The following is a 24,231-nucleotide window of genomic DNA, read 5'->3' as shown; positions in this document are numbered from 1 at the left end:
ACGTTTAACTGCTAAGGCGTTTAGCGGGCGGTGGGGATAGCGGGCGGTGGGGATAGCGGGCGAAGGGGTAAGAACGCAACTCGAGCGCCGCGTGCTCGCCGCGAGCGCGTCGCTTGCACTCTTCACACGTGCCGCAGGGCAGCAAAACGCGACGTTCACGCAGCGCGCTCGCGACGCCCGCGCTACTCACACGCCCGAGGATCGCGCACGCCTAATGTGGGGTCAGCCTTACCATAGTGAGTAAGTGAAACTATCCTACCCTATGCGCCTGCTGATGATGATGACCCATTTTATCATCCATCCAGCTATTCCCCAACTATGTTGGTGTTGGCTTCCAGTCACCGAATCTGTTTGAGTACCAATATTTTGCTTGGAGCGACTACCTATCTACCTATCTTCAATCCAGTCAACTACACAAGACTGACAGACTTTCTGGCTTCTGATTAGTCGCAGCAGCTGCAGAAAATGTACAAATGACAGCTTTGTCAGACTCAAAGCATGTAGACATAGATTATAGCTGTTTCCTGTGAAAATTACTTACCCACCATACGTAATAATTTTCCAAATTGGCTGAACAACGTCACAAACTTTACTTCTTTTGTTTAGATAAATGGTCACATCCACAACACAACCTTGATCAAGGAATCTATGCGACTGCTAAGTGCTAATCCTAATTATACTGTCACGTGAAAGAATGCACCTACGGGATAAGTAGTATTTTGACGATTCTATATTGCCCACGCAGACGAAGTTGCGGGCAACAGCTAGTCTTTAAATAATATAATGTATTTAAATTATGAATCTTATGTATTTAAATAGGCACTACTTTATTTTTCGAAAAGTTTATGTTGCACAAGAGTGTTTCATTTCTTATTCAAGTTCAAATCTTGAGGTTTAAACAATTCATTTTTTATTATCTGACTATTAAATAAATTAGTATCATTTAGGTTAGCTTTTTATATTTGCCTAAACCTTTACTAAAAGTACGTGCATCGTACCATATGACATGTAAACCAGAGTTGGAACGAAATGAATAATAGTGTTTACGTGTTTACAATCCACTGCAGAGTTAGTGAGCGTACGCGGGCAATGTATGTGCCTGCATAGATTTATACGTCTAAGGTCTATTAAAACTTGGACGCTAAAGTGCCCGCACGTTCGTAAGTAAAATGTTGGGAACTAAATTAGTATTCCTTCGCCATTACGTATTCTAAATCCCAATGTTTGAATAAAAGAGGGATAAAACCGTGTAACGCAAGGAGCTTCCATTTTAAACGATAATTCCTTGTGAATCCTCTTGGTGTGAAACTGGACTGTAGCAAACACTGTGAGTCTTCAACTAAATTATAATTATGTAAGATGCTCGAAAGACTTTAATTATTTCTGACTTTAAAATGTTGCAAAGAAGCGCCGCAGAACCAAAAAAATTGCATACTTTCACCGCCACCGATCAAAAAACGAATGAATAGTTCGGTGACGTAAGACTTGCCTTTTTCGCTTAAAACTTGAGAGTTCACGAAGTTCTTACGGCAAACTTGTAGAAGTTTTTTTCCACCGTGATCGAAGGCGGGCAGTGCATCACGTGTTGGCGGGATTAAGCCTGCAGGCGCGCAAGAAGCCTGCAGGAAAGCCATTAATTTTGTTCAGCGCCTTACAACTTACAGCGGACGCTAAGCCGCCGCCCCACTTTGACTGCATTACAAAAAGAATATTATGAAGTGTCTGCACAACGAAGCCGGATTACAATGAGTCGCCTTGAGCCTCTCCTCATATTGCTCACTTTGCTAAAGATTTCAGTCTTTTAAATTCTTCATCTACTTATCTGGTACTGGCCAAGTTAATAGATTACCTTTTTAGCTTATTACCCTATTTCTTGGAACGTTCGCTACAGATCCAGTGCTGAAATGCTCGTGGTTTGTTTTGTAATTGTGCTACCTACATAATACTAATACTTTTAGTCATATTCAATCTTAATTATTAAAACTGTACTTAATATTTTAATAAATAAAACGTTATGATACTTATATTATTGTCACATCTCACCACTAATTGATCTGTGGTCGCTGTGTACAGAGCACGTGAGTGCATGCATTGGGCGCGCTGGTCGTCTCAAGGAATTTAATTTTTCCATCGGATTCCTGACAGTGGCCGCGGAGTCACGACGTATTCAATTTACGGCTAGCTGACCCATGAATACAGATTTCTTGTACGACGATATTCAATAGAGCCGAGGCGATTGTCCCATATTTTTGTACAGATGAATAGAATGAGAAATGTCGTATTTATTTACTAAAGTTCTAGGTACATAATATTTTTTTCTTTGGTAGATTTGGAGATGTTTCTTTCATCACCTATTAGACATAGGTGATGAAAGACGCTTACGCAGTTTGTATCGTAATATCAAGCACATATCAGAAACGCCTATTACTTAGATTTTATATTTTAGGTACATAGGTAGGTAACTACATAAAATGTACCTGATAGGCAAAACACAGTTTCCCACAAATCTTAAATTAAATTACACCACATTAATATGTCGCAATGAACGGAATTCAAAGGATTTTAGAGATAATAATTCTGCATTTAAATGTCCGACATTAGTACGTGTTATAAATGTGGGAAATCAATAGCAATTGATGGCTTCATTTCAGAGAGGAATCACTGCGTGTAATCCGTGGTCCGTCCAACCGCAATGTGCCAAATTATGACTATTGAAATGTATGATAATACCGCATCAAATCCAAACTAAATGCTTTTCACACAATTTTCATTTTATGTTAAAGGTAGGTTTTTAAGACATGATTGTGGGCTACAATCTTCTAAAAATCCAAGCGGTGTTTAAATATTTTGAAGGTCCCAAAAGAATCTGGTATATCGAATTACAAACATGAATTGATTTGGGAAAACAGTTTATTTGCGTATGGTATATCCACATACCAGCATCTATTTAGGACGCGTAAGTATGTACCTAGGGATTGTTGTTTTTAGGCATACCAAATAAAATTCTAAATCGCTGAGCAAAGTTAGTTCTAAAAATAAAGTAAATCCGACATGCATGAACATATGCTATGCAGAAAAAGCAGTTTCTAAAGTTGCATTATTAAACTGTAGAAAAATTAAATAACTGTTGTAAGGCGATACCTATGTGTGTAATATCATTCACCATCATCGACCTTTTTATATCCTGGGTCCTTTTCAAACATAGAAGCCATAATCCTCAACCGCTCAAACAGGATAGAATAGTTATTAATACATTGCAGTTCAGGTGAAGTAATCGGAAGCTATTACTCCAGTTAGTTGCACGGCACGCCCATTCCTGCAAGTTTGTTATAAGGGTTAGCACTGACACCTCGTTAGTGGTCGCAATCTCAACTGGGGCTGAGGTTTCCTGTTCACTATAGTTTGGAATTAGACGATTTTTAACACTAGTCTGAACGGATGTCGGATTTATTGTGACTTAATCTTCAATGAGTCATAAACTTAATTGATGAAAAGGAATCCAGATACATAACTCATAGGTTGGTCAATTTTGTAAAAAGCAGCCTGTAATGCTTCTAAAACAGAAGTTTAGTGTGTGTTTGATAATAATTTAATATTTCATGTGAGAAATGCCACTGCGGCCGTAGGTATACCTGGTAGTCAGGCTGGCCGACAGGTAGGTAGGTAGGGGTCCAAATAAAGTACACAATTTGGTAGAAATTGAGACTTTATTTAAGCCAACTTCTGTTGCCCTAACCACGAATAGATCTCGAGGTAGAAGGTACACTGGGAACACTGGCCTGAACCGTGGTGTAGCTCCGACGACGGCCCAGCTCCTTCCCAGGTTGCACTTCCAGGTCTCCAGCAGGACCCAGGTAGTTCCAGACAGGATCAGGTCTGGTCTTTCACTCGCCGCCAGGTAGAACGTTGCGTAGCGAGGGTTTAAAGTAGAATGTAAAAACTCGAACGTAGAAAATCCAACGTAGAAATCCAACGTAGAAATAAATCCTGGAAGCGCAGAGACAAGGCTAGCATTAGCAGAGCTTGGGCCACGTTGCCGGGTCCAAAGGTCACAGTGTCCCAGCAAACAAAGTGAACAAAGAACAGCTGCTTTAGATAGAAATTTAGCAAGAAGAACACCTTACAATAGAACATAAGCAATGCATGGAAACTTACCCCAGCGGGATTTCCGATTATAATTTGTCTAGCACAAATAAGTAGAAATTAGACAGGTACGCAATACTGAAGGTCAAGTAAAAAAACGTGTGACACAGCCGTCACGTCTGATGCAATTTGGTCGTCTCCTGCGTCTCGGCCCCGAATGCACTCGAAGCTCAAAAACGTCCAAAGTGGATAACAAAAGGTATTAAACTGTGCTGCAAACGTAAACGAGAATACTTGTATCAATATCGAAGGTCACGAACTTCAACAAACAAAATAAAATTTAAAACCTTAGCGGCCAGGTTAAATTGGATAATAAAATCTACGAAAAAATCCCAAAATGATGAATTCATACGCAACTCTAGCAACAAGTGCAAAGCGACTTGGAGGGTTATCAACAGTACGCAGTGCAACGCACCCAGAAATCAAATAACTGACATAAAAATTGACAATTCACTTACTATAACTAATCCCAAGACTATAGCAAATTCTTTTAATGACTTTTTTATTGACCAGGTAACACATATTAATTCTAATAATAAAATTGTTTATCCTCCAAGTATCCCAAATTCATTATATATGTCAGCTACATTTCCAAAGGAAATATTTGACATAATTAGCAACCTAAAGAACACTAACAGTACCGGTTATGATGACGTATCCACAATGATACTTAAACACGTATCGCATAAAATATCGTATATACTGAGCCATATAATCAATTTATGTATTACAAATGGGGTTTTTCCTGATAAATTAAAAATAACGATTATAAAGCCTCTCTTTAAGAAAGATGATAAGTCATCAATGACCTGTTATAGACCAATTGCGTTGATTCCCACTATTTCTAAGATCTTTGAGAAGGCTATACATGACAGACTCTACACTTTCTTTGAAAAAAATAACATACTTTCTGAAGAGCAATATGGTTTCAGGAAGAATAAATCCATAAATACAGCTATTTATAACTTCCTCGAAACCATTATTAGCAATATTGATAAGAAGACACCCGTTTGTGCACTTTATATGGATCTCACAAAAGCTTTCGATTGTGTAGATCATCAAATACTCTTAAATAAACTACATGCATGCGGCGTGAGAGGAAACGTACTCAACCTCATCAAATCCTATCTTAGTAAACGGAAACAATGCACTAGAATAAACCGTTTAAACCGGAATTTTAGAATAGAAAAACAACACTCATCAACTTACAGAGAAGTTAAAGTGGGTATTCCACAAGGTAGTGTGTTAGGACCGCTACTATTTAATGTATATATAAACGATTTACCAAAAATATCCACTCAACCAAGCATATTGTTTGCAGATGACAGTACATTTATTTTTGCTAATAAGGATACAAGCTCACTTATACTTGACATGAAAAATACTCTTAATAATATAATACAATGGTTGACATCCAATAATTTAAAGATAAATTTGAACAAAACACACCTAATGACGTTTAGAAATTTAAAACCAATTATTACTAATCTTAATATTGACCATATGGGAACTAAAATTACAGAAGTTGACACAACAAAATTTTTAGGACTGACGATAGATTGTAGCTTGAATTGGAAAGCCCACATTGACAACCTTTGCCAGAAACTTTATCAACAATCCTATGCCTTGCGCATGCTCTCAAGAGTAGCTAGTCAGTCAACGGTACTTACGGCCTACCACGGATACGTGGGCTCTATACTCAGATATGGTATCCTTTTCTGGGGTAACTCGACGGATAAGCAACGAGTGTTTCTGGCGCAGAAAAAGTGCGTAAGGAGTATTTGCAAAATAAGTCAGACTGACAGCTGTAAGCCCCATTTTATCAATCTAAAAATCTTAACACTTCCTAGTCTATATATTTATGAGGTAATAAACTACATCAGGACGAATTTAAATAAGTATAAAAATTACAAAAGTAAGCGTCAATTTAACAAAATCAATTGTCCTGCGCATAGCACAATGATGTTCAATAAAAGTATATTCTGCATGGGACCACGAATTTATAATCACCTACCAAAGCACATATTAGAGATTAAGAATAATGACTTATTTAAACGCAAGATTAAAGATATAATGCTAAACAAGGCCTATTATAGTGTTGGTGAGTATCTACATGATAAATCCATCTAGCAAAGAATCATACCATACCTACTTAATTATATTTATGCACAATATTATTGTTATTATAAGTTTATGTTTTAATCCGTATTTTTTATTTTTGTTATAAATAAAGTTGTATATTATTCGAAATACTATGGTACTATTATGGACAAAAGACAATGTTAACATAAATGTAAAGTGACTATAGACTGGACAAGTATAATGTTTGACATTAATTTATAATAATTAATTAATTTCTAAATTGCATGCCGACAGGCGAAACATAGCGGACTTATATTATGTATGCTTCATCATGTCTTATGTACTTATTACCTATGTTTGCAATAAATAAATTTGAGTTTGAGTTTGAGTTTGAAATGATATCAAGGAAAATATTTTTTGTCAAAATTATTTACTCGCAAGTATACAATTTTGCGAATGCATCAAATCTCCCTGGCAACAGTTTAGTGCAAACATGAAGATTGAACAGAAACTGAATTTAAAAGTAAATCCTTTTCAAGACTTGCACCTACTTCAGTGATACGACCTGTGAGACATTCTCGCAGCTGAATATCTGTTAGAGAAAATAGTTTTCACGTTATAGCTTCAGAATGCGAAAATATATATTTTTTCTCAAAAATATAGAACATTTTGTCGTAAACTTAATCCAGATTTTTTTAAATAAATAAAGTTTTAATAACTATAATTTTATTTCATGCATTTATGGTTAAGAAGTAGCCAAAATTTTACAATACTTACTTTCGATTCATTCGTTCAAGAATCAAATCCATTATCCGCAACCAGAAGAAAATCGTTCAAACTGTGCAAACATGAGAAGTTTCAATCGCGTTGAAATGTTTTCTTCAAATTAAAAGAGAACCGAAGAAAACTTAAGAAAACAGCTTTTTTTCGAATACATTCTCTTATTGTTTTAACAGATTACGACTATAATTATATTTGACTTCACTGAAATAGCGTTTATGATAATTATGTTTGACAAACGTAAATGTAAAATCAAAGAAAACTTTTCTCGGATATTAATTTCTCATAAGCTGCTCGACTTGATTTAAATATATTCTCTACTCACCCCTAAGGAAAATAACTTGCATGATGTTATGTTGCGTCATAATCTTTTCTACCGAAGCTACCATATCTGCCTTTTACACACCTACAACCACTCACTATATACACTACTACCACCTATTGTTTTTATAGCACTATTGTTACCGAAATAGCTCGAGCCACATGTACGATTGTGCACTATGCGCATGTTCACGGCACTGTAATCTCTGATGCATGCAATTTCAAACGTTGTCCCTTTCATTTGTTTTTGCGATCCTTCAAGCGATATTGCTAGCCATAGATTGGGACGCACATATCATAGTTTTACCTTTTGCTTGCTTATTTGCACAACCGTACGCCTACATGCCAATATTTTCGCCCAAAAAAGTTGGACACCAGTGTTCCTACAGTTCACTTAGTTGAAACGAATTCACTACTACCAAAATTGATTTTTGAGAATCCAAAATTGGTATACAGATTCTAAGACCCCTGCATAGGCTTCAATTGGAACCAAGCACACCATGTTATCAAGCGATTGTAGTGGTATCGTACAGGCATATCGTAAAGTGATAGAGGGAGCTAAAGGGATAATAATCCACCTGTACCGTCCATTTCTACGAGCAATTTGGTGACACACTGGATTAAATCATATTGCGAGGACCCAGCAATTAACAATAATGCCTTGTCTCTCACTAATAGGAAATAACTATGTATGTACACGTAAAAGCAAAACAGGGCTACAAACGACAAATTATTTGGGTTAAGAAATGAAACAGGCGTGAAACGACACAAAGTGCTTGAAACATCAAAGGAGAACAAACGTTGATGAGTGATTTAGAAACAATGGAGAGAGCAGATTTTTTGGTTCTTTGACTTTGTTATTGTCGTGCCATTGAACTGCCTCGCGTCTGTTTGCTTATGACTCATGAAACTAGCAAACTGTTGCAAATGAGTCTATACAATCAATATATCCGTCTATTTCAGACTGGTAAAAAGCAATTATAAACTATAACCATAAACAATATCTTAGCATATAATATAGTTATAATACAGAAGTACACATTAAATAAACACTGACATCTCAAGTATGTGCTAACAGGAAGTGAACCTTAACAATTTGTCGTCACCCGATTCAGAGAACTCTTCAAAGTATACGAAGTATTGGACAACTACTTTCAAAAATTCTATTGTGACTCGCATTTTTCTCAGTAAGGATGCACTTTCCTACATTCACTTTTTCAAAGTTGGAATGACATCGTGGAAGCCATCAGTCTGCTTTCGCGAAAATATCTCGGGAGCACAACAAAAAGAGATCGGTCCACAGCAGCCCTTCTTTTTGCGCTTATGTGTAGTAAAAATGTTATTTTTTAAGTACACAAACTTTAAACTTCTCTTCATACTTTCTCTATTATAATTTTTGTCTCAAATTCACCGATAATATAATTTTTACTTTCAATTTTCTCAGTAAACAGTTGTTATAAAAGGGCTTTAGGAGGCAAAGTGAAAATTCTTTGGATTTTTTTTTAGAAAGGATCATCTTATATGATTGTCGCAATCAGAAAACATATAGGAGCGGCGGGATACATACATGCATTAGCCCCATACATTAGCCGTATGCTAATGATGCTATTAAACGTTACGCCCAGGATTTCTCGTGATGATAAATTGTTTGCTTACTTACCTAAATATTAAAAACCAAGCATGTACTTGGTTATCAACAAGAAGTTTAGATTACATCGATCTGGATTCACAGATAAGTTTACAAAATTGATATTGCTACCGACACATTTTATAGGTATACCTATTTCCCGTTCCACAAACCTACTACGTATACGTGGTTAACTTGATTAAAAATAAAATATATGGCATATAGAATTGCAAATAAGTGTAGGTATATTTTGCCACAATGTATTTAAAAATTGCATGTAAAGTAGGACGCGCAGCCGTGACAGGAAAGTTAAGTGGAATGTGGTCACGGTGAATGCTCCAATTTTTCATATAGTATGTATAAATCGGTCAACAAAACCGAAATAATTAAAGAACTCACAATTTTGTTTTTGATGAGTGTGAACTTGAATACCAATAACTATGCACCTTATTACAATATTTTTGTTTGAGCCTTTTAAAGTCACTTCACCCCTTCTTACAAAGCAAACTTGTACAGCAAACTCTACGGTCAATATCTACCAATTCTGAGTCCAGTATAAACGAGATTCTTATGAATTATTTTATAGGTAAAATTAGCCTCATATTATAAGGAGGCAGTTTGACCAGTAAGCGATATCGATAGATACGTCTGAGCGTGCGTTAATGACCAGATATATTCTTGTCAGTTTACGGTCTTATCGGAATCGACGTCCCATCCATTATGATCGGAGTGCGGGCTCTGAGATCTGTCAGCAATTTGACGCAGCCACGAGAAATTAGGTTATGCAAATTGGATGGTTATTGAGCCGCCCCGCTTTGTCATTCAAGAAATGTCAAAGATAACACTGTTATAGCCGTCGAGATAAACCGGAGGAAAAAACACAATAAATTATTTTCAGATTTTTTCAAATAGATTATTTCTGGGAGGCTCCGTTTTTTATTTGATTCCTTCTTTAAATTATCAGCGAGCATAAAGAGGTGTCTGTATTAATATAATGAATGATTGAGGTAGACGCAATGTGAGTGTTAATTGAAAACTTTTTGAAATGAATGTAGTATCTTTGGTGCAGTACCTACATCTAGATATACACATAAAATGCTCTCTAAGGAAGTAGATGTGTACCCAGTAGGGTTGCAGATATATTTCATGAAGTGAAAACGTAATATGACAGAGGAGTAGGTATTACGCCGGTGCCATTGTCATAAATGTCTACTTAACTAGAGTGGCTTGCAAGGTAAAAGTAGGAAATGCGGTTATTATCGATAAAGTTACTTTATTCTCAAAGCCGCTGTTATCAGGTGTTTTAAATTCCAACTGAGGGAAAAGCTGCGATACTTATTGTATTCAGGGTGCTAGGAAGTTTACTGCTTGAAAGGGTTGCCAAGCCTCCGTTGAGCAAGAGCAGTAAGTGTTGAAAACGGTAATTTAAAGAGGCATATTATTAAAGTTTATTCACAGACTCTCAATTTCGAGATGACGACAAACGTGTTAATGAATGGTTTTAGAGTAATTAATTAATTTATTGCGCAATTCTCGTATGTCGTTACTTTTGAAATATTTTTCTTTTAGCATACCGTCTTATGAAAGAACATTTACATAAGTTCCATTTCTACATTAATTTGCCATATCTATTATTCTGTTGTCAAGTATCAAGGTATGTACGGTATCTTAATCGTCATTAAAATTGACTAAACTATGTTATAATTACTGCATCTCAAAATCTCTATTCAAGAGTTGGCAAGACACTGTGTGTTAGAAATCAAGAAAAGGCAGGCGTTTGAGCGCACCGTGGCAACCTCTTTGCTCCGAACTAAACGGAGATTATTTGCAAGCACCGCACAACTGTGCTAACAACACTAATTAAATCACCTTTCGCTTGTTAGAACTTCACTGTTGTGATAGAAGGTGGAGGCCACGTAAATAAAGAAACATCGACGAGTAAGTAAATATACCTAGGTGTGGGTACCTTTCCAATTAAACAAAGGGCACGAAACTATAAAAGGTGGCTTTATTTACTAAACCAAGGGACTTTGTAGTGACTATTTTTATAGTTGAAATACGTTAGACTATTTTGTTTGTTCCAAACGTTTTATAAAAAAGAGTTTCATATTTTATTTTTCAGTCCATTACATTTTGGTTTACCTGCAATAAAAGCTCAAAAGTTATTTTTTTAACATGAATATTTTTCTGGCAATGATTTTGAATTTTGTACACGGATATGAGCTATGAATTTATAAAATTTACAGCAGAACATTTAAAATGTAATGTACCTAAAAACTGTAATGTTAAGCGCCCATTTTCAGAACAATGAAATTATAACTTTTATTTTTATTATTAGTTTATTTTCAAGCATATAATTTACATTTTTAAATATTAAATATAAAAATAAAAAACATTTAAAAATATAAAAAATAAGTGTTTGGAATCTGTTATATCAGTTCCATAATAAAGCATAGTGTGTCAGTTCTTTGTTATTTTTATATTTATTACCTATCCAAATAACAGGATATTTGATTTTGTTGAACTAAACGATAAACGTTATGAATGTAGATAGTAGGTACATCAAAAGTATGTTTTCCAGTTGCACAAGTTATTTCGTACAATGCATCAGTTATCAAAAATCAACAAAACATTTCATGAAGGTTTTAATACCAAAATGATGATAGGTCTTACATTAACTCGACCACCGCTACAAATGTGCTGTTACAATCAATTTACCTTCAAACACCCGTAATACGTCAAATTGTTCATTCGAATCGCTTCCTTTGTGTTTTTCTAACCTATTTTCTTCTTTGTTATTTGATCGTTCACTCACCAAGAGCAAGGCAAATACAAATTAAAACTATTCGGAAAGTAAATCGACAAATTTTCCTGTTTGCTTAATGGTGAAGTTGAAAAACATATCTTGGAGTGTGTCTCAATGATTGCGGATATTTATATGAACACTTACTATTATTTACGGTGTCAGGGGGTGCCGTGTATCAAGGGTACGGCAAAAAGGCGTGTCCACAATGTTGTGAGCCTCAAGCATTTCTAAACAACGAGTAAGTATCTCGAATAGAATTGGCACGAAGTTATAATAAGTGTTTGGAATCTGTTATATCAGTTCCATAATAAAGCATAGTGTGTCAGTTCTTTGTTAAATGTTTTTTCGTAATATTATCCCTGTAGAATTTATTTTGTGCAATGACTACATATGTGCTTTTATGCGCTATGAAATTGTTCCACTTTACAGGTACATACACTTTTGACTACTACAAGAGTTGCTCGAATCCATTGCTGTTGACACAAACATTCTAAATTCACGAAAGCATCGTCACAGGTTGTCAATTTCATTCCTGTCTGTAAAATAGCTGACGATAGGTGTAGTGAGATTTTCATCGAAATAGTCATTTTGTTACAGTACAGGGTTTTTACATCATCCAGATATATATGTGAACATCAAGCATCACCTACCAACCAAAGTTTATTTGGCTGCACTGTCAACGCCGAAACAAAATATTATTCCTCTTTTATTTGTGTTTATTTTGCCGGGTCCGTTACAATGCTTGCGGTTACGGATTGACTACCCCCGCCTGCAGGCCTAGCAAAAACCTCGAACATTGCACACGGCGTAAACCATGGCCTGTCGTATTTTTAATTAAATTCAATTTTAAGGACTATTATTAATATTTACACAATATATTGGTGGTTAGAACTCATTATACCTATGAGAAACATCTCATTCGTAGATAATGAGCTTTAACCGAGCAGTCTCAACTGTATTACCTACTGATATTGCCAACCATAAATTAATATTTCTCGTAGTTGGAATTATGAACAAACCAATACTGATTCATAAATTAATTACAAGTTGTTTATTCAGCCAACGACGTAGAAAATAATTATATTAACTAGCTGTATAAAGAGAATAAATGAGAAAGATAAACTATAAGTACATTCATTTCGCATTTTTAAATCGGAAAAGAACTCCAGCGAAATAATTTGGGAAAGCGAAAAACACTTAATGGCTGGCAAGTAACAGCTATCATTTAGTGTGACTGAACATTTTTGTTCACAAATTATCTCTTAAAAGCCGGTAGTATTGAGCATTAAATACATTTGAATTCTCTTTCTCTCAATTGCGGTTGGTACTAAGTGGTTCGAGACAAGTAGTCTGAGCATCACCGAATAATGTTCTGTGTAAATGGTGGAGGGTTCTCGGCAGTCGGTAGAGCATCCACTCGACAGTACATAACATCATCCCTCATAGACAGATGCTCATAATTATGCTTGTCGTATCATTGTGTTTATAATGAGCGATAACAACGACACTTGTGCCGGAGCCACTCATTCGACACGACTGTTCTAGTCGAGATTATTAATTATTGTTAAAGCTTAGTCGTAGAGTGACTTATAACGTAAAAGTAATGTCGTAAGTAAAGGACTGTGATTGAATACGCGTAACATTTTTATTATGTAATCGGTGAGTATTTGTACTTTAAATGACCGCAATCTAATCTACAATAGCGTGCAAATGCATTTGATAAATCATAACACTGCCCTTACATGATCTTCCACCTTTAATGAAATAAATAAGCATTTCATTATCATCACATTTAAATCAGTCAATTTAACTGGGAGCGAGTATTTCGTGTGGCGGGTGGTTCGCTGTTGTACTTAAGTTCTCAGCCAGTCAAAGACGAGGAAATTACGTCTTTGTTTTTGTTAGAATATTAACTCGCGGACTAAGTTGTAAGTCGAACGCTAAATTGTGCTTGTTTAGTGCTGAGACAAATAGCGGTGTCTATTATAAGAGAGTTTAAGTCTTATTTAGCCTTCTAGGAGTGCCACTACTTCGACGCACAAATGAAACGTAACGACTTGAGTTGAAAGTGTAGAATACGCTCAAAGTGGCCACGTACGACAATCATTTCAATTTAAGTACGTAAAGTTTAAAGGTGTCTATTGTACTGCGGAGTGGAAAAATAAGAACTAAAACGGCATTAAATAAACTGCCAACTTCAAAGGACAGGGAAAATAATAAATGTGGAGAAAAAATGCTGGGCTTTATTTGCGTTGCTCGTATGTTAGAGTGAAATATTTGTCTATAAAGTAACCGGTCGGGCCGGCTGAATGCTAAGTGCTTTGCAAACGGGCGCGCATAAGCACAGATTGAAAATATAATTCATAAAGCTGAAATATTGTTAAACTGGTTTTTTTCGCGATTAAACTTTTACCTGGGGTTTTTCGTTTATAATTAATGCACCGCGAACTACTCGAAACGTGAAAATCAAACACTGCGCTGTACGAGACTTTTACAAAGGGAGTTTTTATAATTGGAGTTTAATCGTTAAAATAAATGTGTAGTGAAGTGACCGGCGTAGTCTGAGTAATGCTAGAACTTTCAACTACTTCCTAACATTAAGTGTTTTATAATCGATTTTTCGTTTCGTTACGAGCGTTTGTGAGAAGTTTGCATTTTATAAGTGCTATTAACGATCGGAATCGATTAAGAGCTAGGGCATTAAGGAGCACCTTATGTCGTAAGTAGTCAACCTGAAAAGTAATATAAAAACTGTAAGTATGAAAAATTTATTGCCAGAAAATTGCGATGTGAGATCGTAGACTCTGAGAATGAGAGGAAATTTTTATTATACCTCTTAGCTGTCTTCAAAATCAGACGACGTTACCTAGTATTTCTAAGTCGTCAAATAAACAATTCCCTTTAAAAATAAGGTCTATTTCCAGGATATTATTTTTGGAAATCTATTTTTCCAATTACTTCGTTGAATTCAGCTTTCAAAGCTAAGTGGCATTTTCATGTCTTTCTTAGAAGTTTCCTGATGTTTGTACCTACCTAACACCGACAAGTAAACATATTAAGAGTATTTTCACACCAGCGGATTTTTCGCTCACTTTTTCCAAGAAATTTCGTATGATGCAATATCATCCTCCGAGCCTTTTTCCCAATCCTGTTGGGGTCGGCTTCCAGTCTATCCGGATTCAGCTGAGTACCAGTGCTTTACAAGAAGCGACTGCCTATCTGACCTCCTCAACCCAGTTACCCGGGCAACCCGATACCCCTTGGTTAGACTGGTGTCAGACTTACTGGCTTCTGACTACCCGTAACGACTGCCAAGGATGTTCAATGACAGCCGGGACCTACAGTTTAACGTGCCATCCGAAACACAGTCAATGGTGTCTAAGATATACTTAGACACCATTGACACATGCAAATAATTGTAAACTAATCGAGAGATCATAATCGAGATTATGATCGCTCAAACTGTGCAACGCATACAGGCTTAGATTTGATACGAGCGACTGAAATCAGATACTTAGTGTTAAAGTGTTACTTCATTTGTTACACTTTGACAGTAAATAAAAAGTGAATTAGTTGTAAAAATTGGATTAGATGGGACCGTTTTTGGGAGAAAATTAGCATTTTATGCAGATTTCTGCTGAAACTACTCGGAAAAAATCTAGTGTAACCCAACATACTTAAACGTGATTTTAACTAAATTTGAACCAATAGTTGGCACTCTGTTAATGAAGTTTCCAGAAAAGCTTCAGTCAGCATTACTCGCTCCAATTTGTATTTAAAACAGACAGGTTGGCCCGCGGCGTTCCCTGTACGTAGCACCTCGTTTTTGGAAAACGGGTCCTCGGCCATGTTATATTAAAGTTCATTATACATTGCTTTACATGATTAAAAAACCACTGTCAAACTCTAGAGTTCGTTTACACAAGTTTTGAATTACACATTGAAAAATATAATTCACTGGGAACTATTAAAACAAGTAATTAAAAAAAATACTACTTATTTTCGGAGTCTAAAATTTAAGACGTTTCTTAAAATAGAATGTTACGTTTCCTCCACTACAAACTAAAGAGAAAATATTGTGGTGTAACTACCCAGACACCCACTTACATAATATTTACAGTCTAGAAAATACCTGAGTAAGTATCGTTCATAAATGTCAATCGTCAATGACCCGTACAATAACAACGGTTCGGTAATTATGGGGACTGGTTTAAGGAAACCTTTTACTCTCAATAAACGGGAAAACGCTATGATAAAGTCGAAAATAGTAGTTACTTACCATCCTATGAGAGCACCCCTGTAATTCATTTACTTCGGTTGACTCTTACAAATTGCCGAGCTAATATATACCTTCTATGCTTTGTTTCTCGTTTCTGTTTTATTAATATTATTTATGTTGTTATTTTTCTTGTATCAACAGTAGATTGGTGTGTATTCCATTATTTGGATGTTTCTTTCCAATAATTGTTTGCTTAATATTAATCGGACCTTTGATCGTTGTACGGTAAAAGTAGTGGACTACAATAAGGAATATAGAAATGCCGAGAAATATTGTAGTGAATAAGGAATGTAGATATACCTGTCAATAAACGCGTAGTATTTTTCTATAGCAAAAATATAATTTATTTAACTAAACTATCACCGTAGACCATCACATTATAGACACTTCCATAGGATAAAAATTTAATTGAAAATTGGTGTAAAAAAAACTTCTGACGAAAATACTGCCGTTTGTAAACATATGTACAAAGTATTTGTTGTGTATCTTTTAATGTACATCATTAAATAAATAACACAATCCGTACTTAACGTTTATTATTATGCATGAACTGCTAACTTCAACTTCGTAAAACTTAAAAAAAGGACTTTAACATTACATAAATATACCTTTTCTGTATTCATTAAAAGAGTAACAATTTTCTTCGACACGAACTTTTAGTATCGTTCGAAGAAGCGACAGTTTAAATAACTTACAAGTAGTTACTTCTGTAATTAAACTAAATTGCAGTTAGCGTTTGACACCGGAGTGACCATCGTGACTATGAAATTAACTAACTAGAAACTTATTACACTGTTCTTATAAATGTACCGCTGTTTACTAATATTTATTCTGTTACACAAGCACTTTGATATTGTCAGTAGCATAAGATGCAAGAACAGATGCAGACTAAGACAAATAGTCTATTTTTTTCACTCAATATCGCGACAGGTTTTGAAGGCCAATCCAGACTATGAATGACTGACACTGATGACTATGACAACACCATAACACGACAAAATATAATTAAAGTGACAAGTGTTATGATGGGTACACAGTTACTTTTATTTAATGGTAAAACAAAGAAAAGATGTACTTATTTAAAAACATTCTCAATAACTTCCCCCGATCAGTCTATTTTTTACTGAAACCTGTTGAAACGTGGTTGTAATATTTGTAAACGTAGAGATGCGGAATACCCTTATCAAGCTATAGAAAATCAACTATGACAGGAAAACGAGTGATCTCATTACAGTTTCCTCTATATTTACGGAAATCAAAATATGTTGAATAACTAATAGTCAAGGTATGTTTATGATATCGCTTTTACGTATCCCAACCGCTTATCGATTTTGTTTTCTCGTTGGCTGATTGTATGATACCTAAATAAATAGTATTGAGTTATGGGAGGCCATCTTTTACTAAATGTTGTGTAAAGATTGCATCATTTTCTTAACATATACATACAGGGTTACTGGTAAGTAGACCGCATCCTTTCATGAGGTGATAGTATAGGTCAATACGGACAAATTTGACCATGGGATACACTGGGCAAAAGTTAACCCGTTTCAAGATAATCGAATTTCAAGATCTTTTCTTTACAAGTCGTCTAGGTACACGTATACATTTTTATTATTAGTTAAAAGTCTCGTTTTTGCGGATTTTTGTGTGTTTTGTGCCGTTTTGGATAGCTAGATAAATGTTGATGTTTTTTAAGTATTCTGCACAAAAAAATGAAGAGTAAATTTTTGAGAAAATAGCTAAAAAAGTAATTGCTGTTCGCTATAATTTCCTCTGTTTTATGGTGTGTTATTATGAAGTGATTCATCTTCTATCCAAAAACACACAAAAATCCACAAAAACGAGACTTTTGACTAATAATGAAAATTTATACGTGTACCTAGACGACTGATCTTGGAATTCGATTATCTTGAAACGGGTTAACTTTTGCCCAGTGTATCCCATGGTCAAATTTGTCCGTATTGACCTATACTATCACCTCATGAAAGGATGCGGTCTACTTACCAGTAACCCTGTATATTAAAATAGTTTATAGTTAATGGAATACAAAAACTGAAAGTATACAGACACAACTATCAATATTGTCATTCCTTTTTTTATGAGAGTACTCTCTGCCTTTGTCTATAGTCCTTTAACAAACGAATACATTTTACTTTATCCCTGATATCATAATATAAAAGACATTTTGAAATAAGCGTATTTTATGCTACGTGACCACGTCTACGCACTTTAAAACCCAGTACAAAAAATAATAGTATTTCTACGTAAAATAACATTATTAAAATTCTCGTAACGCTTCACGCAATATAAATACTCTGAAAAAACGAGAGACCTATCTCATGCAAATCAAAGTAACGACCCAGTCTTTTCACAAAAAACTTTCATATAAATAGTTTAATCACGTACCCAATTACATGGGCAAGTTGTCCACAAACATGAAAGCAACCGCGACGTCATGACATTAGTTTGAACGTGTAACAGTATTTCATAAGCCCCGAGTAGTTTCGAGACGGTCTCGTGTATTTATGAGCCAACTTGGCGAATCATTCAAAGGAAACGTAAGTCGCATACGGGAAAATTTACTACCTCCGTGCGTTCGGAGACACACACAATTTACATTAGTTCAACTACTAGCGGCAATCTTAAGTTCAACTTGATTGCCGACTCTATTTACTGCAAAGAGTTTGGTAATTAAGTGCGATTTATGGGCAGGTGTGTCATAAAGTAAGTTAAATACGGTTTAATGAGTACTTATAGTGATCTTCAAATGAGGAACTTAAATGAGAACTTTCCAATGAATCAAAAAATTTAACAGTAAGAAAAACTTTTATTTAAGCACATCAGTAATTAGAATTGCAATTGTTTAAAAAAGTATCGATATTGATACAATACCCAATCTGATTACAAAAAGACTTTTATATAAAGCAAATGAAAACATTACATAAAAATGTTCAGTTAAAAATACACGGACAGCCAGCGACTAACTATAAAAAAGCGATGCATTTTCCAATAAAACCCCCATTGTATCTAGATTTTTTTTATTGTCTGTATTTATTGCAGAAAAAAGATAAATGTTACGGGTAATTACTTCCACACACTTTGTTAAGTGACCATAGTCAGCAATTTATATTCTTTTTCGTTTGCTAGTTTATTTCCATAAAAAATCGTATTTTATGATTGAGTATGAAAGTACGTGAATTTGAAATGATTAATGATAATGCTGCAACTTTGATAACTCTTATGTATGCGTAACGCTTAGAACAAATCTGTTAGATCTATAATGTGGGCACAGTGGTGCATGCGTTACTTTGCGCATACTCGTAAATCAATGTCAAAAATGAAATTCGGCCTTTTTACGATGAATATTAATGAAACTTTGTAGGTTAGAGCAATATTTTATGAATGAACGGCAACTTTAAATTAACCAGACATAAAAGCATGATCCTCCGATGGTTTTGATTAAAAATTCGACTGATATGTATACCATGGTATTCCTTTTCACATGAGCTCAAAACATCAGTCGCAGATTTTTTTGCCTCTGGCTGTACGATTTTTTTGTGGCTAGTTCCCAGAATTTCATCCACTGGGCTTATGCAACCAGCTGAATTAACAAAAAAGCAAACGAATATGTCATTGGATGAATATGACGTATATTTTATTAGCAGATTTTTATTTCAATATTTTATGCTCAGAGAAATTCTACAGTATTTTTATGAAAAAAATATTTGCAATTTGTTATGTTTGGGAATAAATAAGCACCCTTTTGCCTAGTTTAATGTGTTCAAAATATACTTCGAAACAACTATCTATAGAGCGTGGCCAAAGTTTAGAACTGAGTGTATCATATAGTCGTGTGTATGTTATTTCTCCATCGACATAGTAACACCGTTTAAACACAAATTAGACTTAACTACTTTAGGGTAATCGCTAGTTCAGAAGTTATAATTACCAACTATTTGTGCGTACGAGATGATAGCGGGTCCAGTGCCCAGCATCCACCTCGATAATATTAAAGCTATACAAGTTTAATTCATAGGTATTGGCGAAAATTTATGCTAATTGGCTTTTCGAACATGAAAATATCGAGCTTCGGCAATTTTTTATATAAATTTGCTTCCTTTTCAGTTTGATTGATTCCTGATTCCTTACATAGCTAAGCGTTGTATGAAAATCACTAAAATTATATATTTACATTATTTTCTTTCTTGATAAAGTTGAAGAGTTTGTATGTGTGGCTACACGACGAGGGCGCGGGTTCGAATCCAGGTCAGGCAAGTACCAATGCAACTTTTCTAAGTTTGTATGTACTTTCTAAGTATATCTTAGACACCAATGGCTGATATAAAGGTGAAGGAAAACATCTTGAGGAAACCTGGACTACATAGTCTGAAATCACCAACCCGCATTGAGCAAGCGTGGTGATTAATGCTCAATCCTTCTCCGTGTGAGAGGAGGCCGCAGCCCAGCAGTGGGACGATAAAAAGGCTGTAACTGTAACTGTTACACGCTGAACTTCGGAACCACGGGTCCAATTTGAAAAATTATTTTAGATTGGGTTAGACCTATCGTGCTTATGACACACCTATGTATAATATCAAAGTAAGTACAAAAACTAAGCGCGGACCATGGATGTCGATAACCATACGAATGGCAAGTATACAACGGATAGTCAAGTCTATCGTATATTCACAAACTGGATCTTCTATTCAAGTTCGGAGTTTCGTATTCGGAAAGCCCGGCCGGGATACATCGGGAACTGTTCCGTCCCTCGGCGATACACAAAATTTGTAAAGACGTTGCCTCCACGATCCTCTCTCAATAGAGCCGAGAAGTAAACCATTTTGCACGAAAAGATAGCCAACTAGATCGTTTCATACAATAACCCCTTCTCGTAAAACCGGCCTAATATTAATAAACCCGATTTTGGCCACCGACTATCTCCAGGATCTTTTAATTAGCCGTATGCAAAATTCAATTGGGTCTGGTGCTGAAATCCGTTTTTATAATACTATTAAAACCTCTTGGCGACGTAATATTACGATTTGGCAGACATTTGAGTTGCGCATTGTACTTACGATTGCTTTTATTCGTTTTTCATATATATGTGTCTACTATTTGTTTTAATATTATCGAGTTTCTGAAAAATAGTTCATTTAACATTTTTGCATCAACAGAAAATACCAATCCAAGTGATAAAAAAATCCAATCTCATCCACTTTTTCACAAAAATCTTTCCGCCATATTTCTTTCACGGGAGACACTACCGAAGGCCAAAAGCGAACCCTAACTTACTCCACTTCTTCAGGAAAAACAAAAAGGGTAGGAAGGAAAATGGCGTCTGCGTATGTACCTATATGTATGTCTATTGTCCGTTTAATGCAAAGTAGGGACGTGTATAATATCGAATTGCAGGGAAAAAGGTATTTCAGTATTGCTAACCGAAATGGAGATATTATGTAGGTATTTTTTTCTAGAATATTTACACATCCTTTATAAATATGAATTAAGACGTCTAATGAAGAAATTACTGTCGTTCTATATAGTTACAGATAGTGGAAGTACAATCGAATTATTCCGAAAAAAACCCATTCCATTCACCAGAAACTCACTCGGTAAAGAATATAAGTAAACAACAGTTTAAAGTACCTATCAAAAACAACAGAATATCAATTACCTAAAAATATGAGACAACGTTATCCGTACACCTGTGCAGGTTTATTAAGAATTCTGCTCTCTCTATACATCTTTGTCTATCACTCTCTGTTCGAACTTTATGGTCAGTCGAACTTGACTTTTATGAAACATCGGTCGGTGGCCAGCAATCCAGCATCAATGAGTAATACCTCGCCCGCGCACCCATTAATCTATCTTAATCATATTTCAGGTTGAGTGTGACAGCTGCTGTCATGTTCGCGAAAGATAATACCTAAGCAAGGATTCATAGGATTATTATTAGATTAACATATTTTGAGAGAGATGTTTAAACGCTTAGTAGGTTTTTGAAAGTAGGTAATATTCAACAGTTTAACTTTTGTATTTTTTTTCAATAAATCTGTAATGTCTTTAACACTTTATAAATATGCAAACTTTCCAAAATGTAACAATAAAAACTACTCCATCATCGCTATATTATAAGTACAAGAACCCACCCCTAATATATCATCTTTTGATAATAATTTTATTTGCTATCAAAAGTTTCAAGTCTGCTCAATTATTTTTTATCAAAACTTAAACAAGCGTAGCCCCGGTTATTTGAAGCCACCAAAAGGCTTTTTGCTAACAAAACTTTACCGATTATACTTGAAACGTTCTGTAAAATAAGTGTTAAATTCATGACTAACTATAGCACTTCTGGAAGTAACGTAGCAATTTACATAAAACTATAAAGTAATTAGTCGAGTTCTTTGTGACGTCACCGAGCGAAACGGCTGAAAACAGGTTGTTACGTTCGTAATGCAAATTAGATTTTATAACAACAGACCTAAGTACTGTTGGGTGATGTTTTGTTACCAACAGCAGAAGTGTCGTTAAGTATGCTGCCATGAATGTACTGAACCCAAATGCCGCCGACACTCGGGACACTCGGGACACACTCTAAGGGATACAGTATATAAACGTTACTACAAGTTACTCTAATTGCAGATATTGCAAACCATTATCAATTATTTTGTATCCAAAATTCAGGTAACCGCATAATATTTTGAATAAACTGGTTCCGTTAAACTGTTAAAATAATTGCACTGATTCAAATTCTAGTTAACATAAAATCAGTTTATTAATTCATAATAATTTATAATTGGAAGTATGAATTCCATCGAAACGTAATGTGTTTACGTCAAAACGTTATACAGCACTATAGATATTATTTGTAGTAGTATGCAGGAATGCATATCGTATCACTTACGTTAAACTCACATCTCACAGGAGGCGAGCTTAATGCCATCAACGGGCGGGATCCGAGCTGCTTCTGAGAAATTTCTGATTGAATAACTAAGGTACTACCTACATGCCATGCACCTCAACCTGGGAACCGAACTAGCCCTGCTCACTAATCTGCTGACACTTTAGCAAACTGCAACCACTTAACACCGAATATTCCTATTTCATTTCTATTTTTACACTGATTGTGTGTAACAAAAATTAACAGCCGTGTTTTGAACATCGGGTCGCTTCGGTCAGTCAAAAATATAACTGAATATTTATTTATAGGTCGTCAGATATTTTTAGCGGCAATAGAATTCAATTAATCTCACTGTTTCACCGAGTATTTTAGACCTGTCCAGCCGTGATTGACGCCAGTCACACAGCAATATTTCAGTACCAAGCATTTTTTATGAATATGCAAAACTGTTCGTAAATTCTTAATTAGAAACTACCGCGTACAACAGAGTTATGGAAATGCTAATAGATTTTATTTTAAATGCTATTTGTTTAGCGCTCCTTATTTAGCTGTAAAATATTATTTATGCAACGAGATGTTTATTCACAATTCACTTATTTTAATATTTAAACGTTGTGTTCGTTATTCAAACCAATATATAACTGTAAACAAACTTGTCTTTTTCCAAAAATGTTGGAGTTGGGTTCCTGTATAATTGGTTGCAGATGAGTGCTAGTGGTTAACATGTACCCATTGATATGCATGTACCTAAGCAAGCCAGTCTAAGCTTTAAATTAAATTAGCAAACCTGTGTTATAACTAAAGCAACCCAAATATTTACGTAAAATGTATTCTTCCCCAACCAAAACATCTAATGGCCGACAATCGCATCGGCCGTTTAAGTAAACGATCAAAACAATTGTATCCGCTTAATATGTTACCGATTCAATAATTTGAACCGAATACTGTAATTGGAGTTGGTAAACAGTTATTACTCTCACTGGGGTTAATTAGTCTAATTTACTACTAACGAGGGTTTGGGACAAATGGTTCGCCATTTTAAATTTAACTTACCGAATAATGCAATGAGCTGACAAATATTCTCGTTTGATTTCACATTATTTATATCTAATTGAGTTTTATCTCCATTTGTCACGGTGCGACTGTGACAAATTGATATGCGAACGGTTTAGAAATCGAGTTACATCTAGCAATAACTTATATTCAATGATCTAAAAGCTCTAAGTATCGAGTAAACGCAGTAGATCTGTTGTTTTCAATATTTTTGAAATATTGTCTTTAAAATATCTTTT

The 24,231-nt window shown here is 35.2% G+C and overlaps 1 long non-coding RNA gene across 1 annotated transcript; it reads right to left on the bottom strand.

Annotated features, from left to right (window-relative positions):
• Positions 1 to 3,688: 3,688 nt before the first annotated feature.
• On the bottom strand, positions 3,689 to 4,283 carry LOC124646058. Its single transcript, XR_006986300.1, has 2 exons — positions 4,156 to 4,283; positions 3,689 to 3,987 (listed from the first exon to the last, which is right to left on the bottom strand). It is a non-coding gene; the product is annotated as an uncharacterized LOC124646058 (long non-coding RNA).
• Between the last annotated feature and the right edge of the window lie 19,948 nt (positions 4,284 to 24,231).

The sequence above is a fragment of the Helicoverpa zea genome, chromosome 3 (genome assembly GCF_022581195.2).
Source record: "Helicoverpa zea isolate HzStark_Cry1AcR chromosome 3, ilHelZeax1.1, whole genome shotgun sequence".
NCBI lineage: Eukaryota > Metazoa > Arthropoda > Insecta > Lepidoptera > Noctuidae > Helicoverpa > Helicoverpa zea.
The sequence above is the reverse complement of the archived record's forward strand: the minus strand, read 5'-3'. Positions and strand labels throughout refer to the sequence as shown.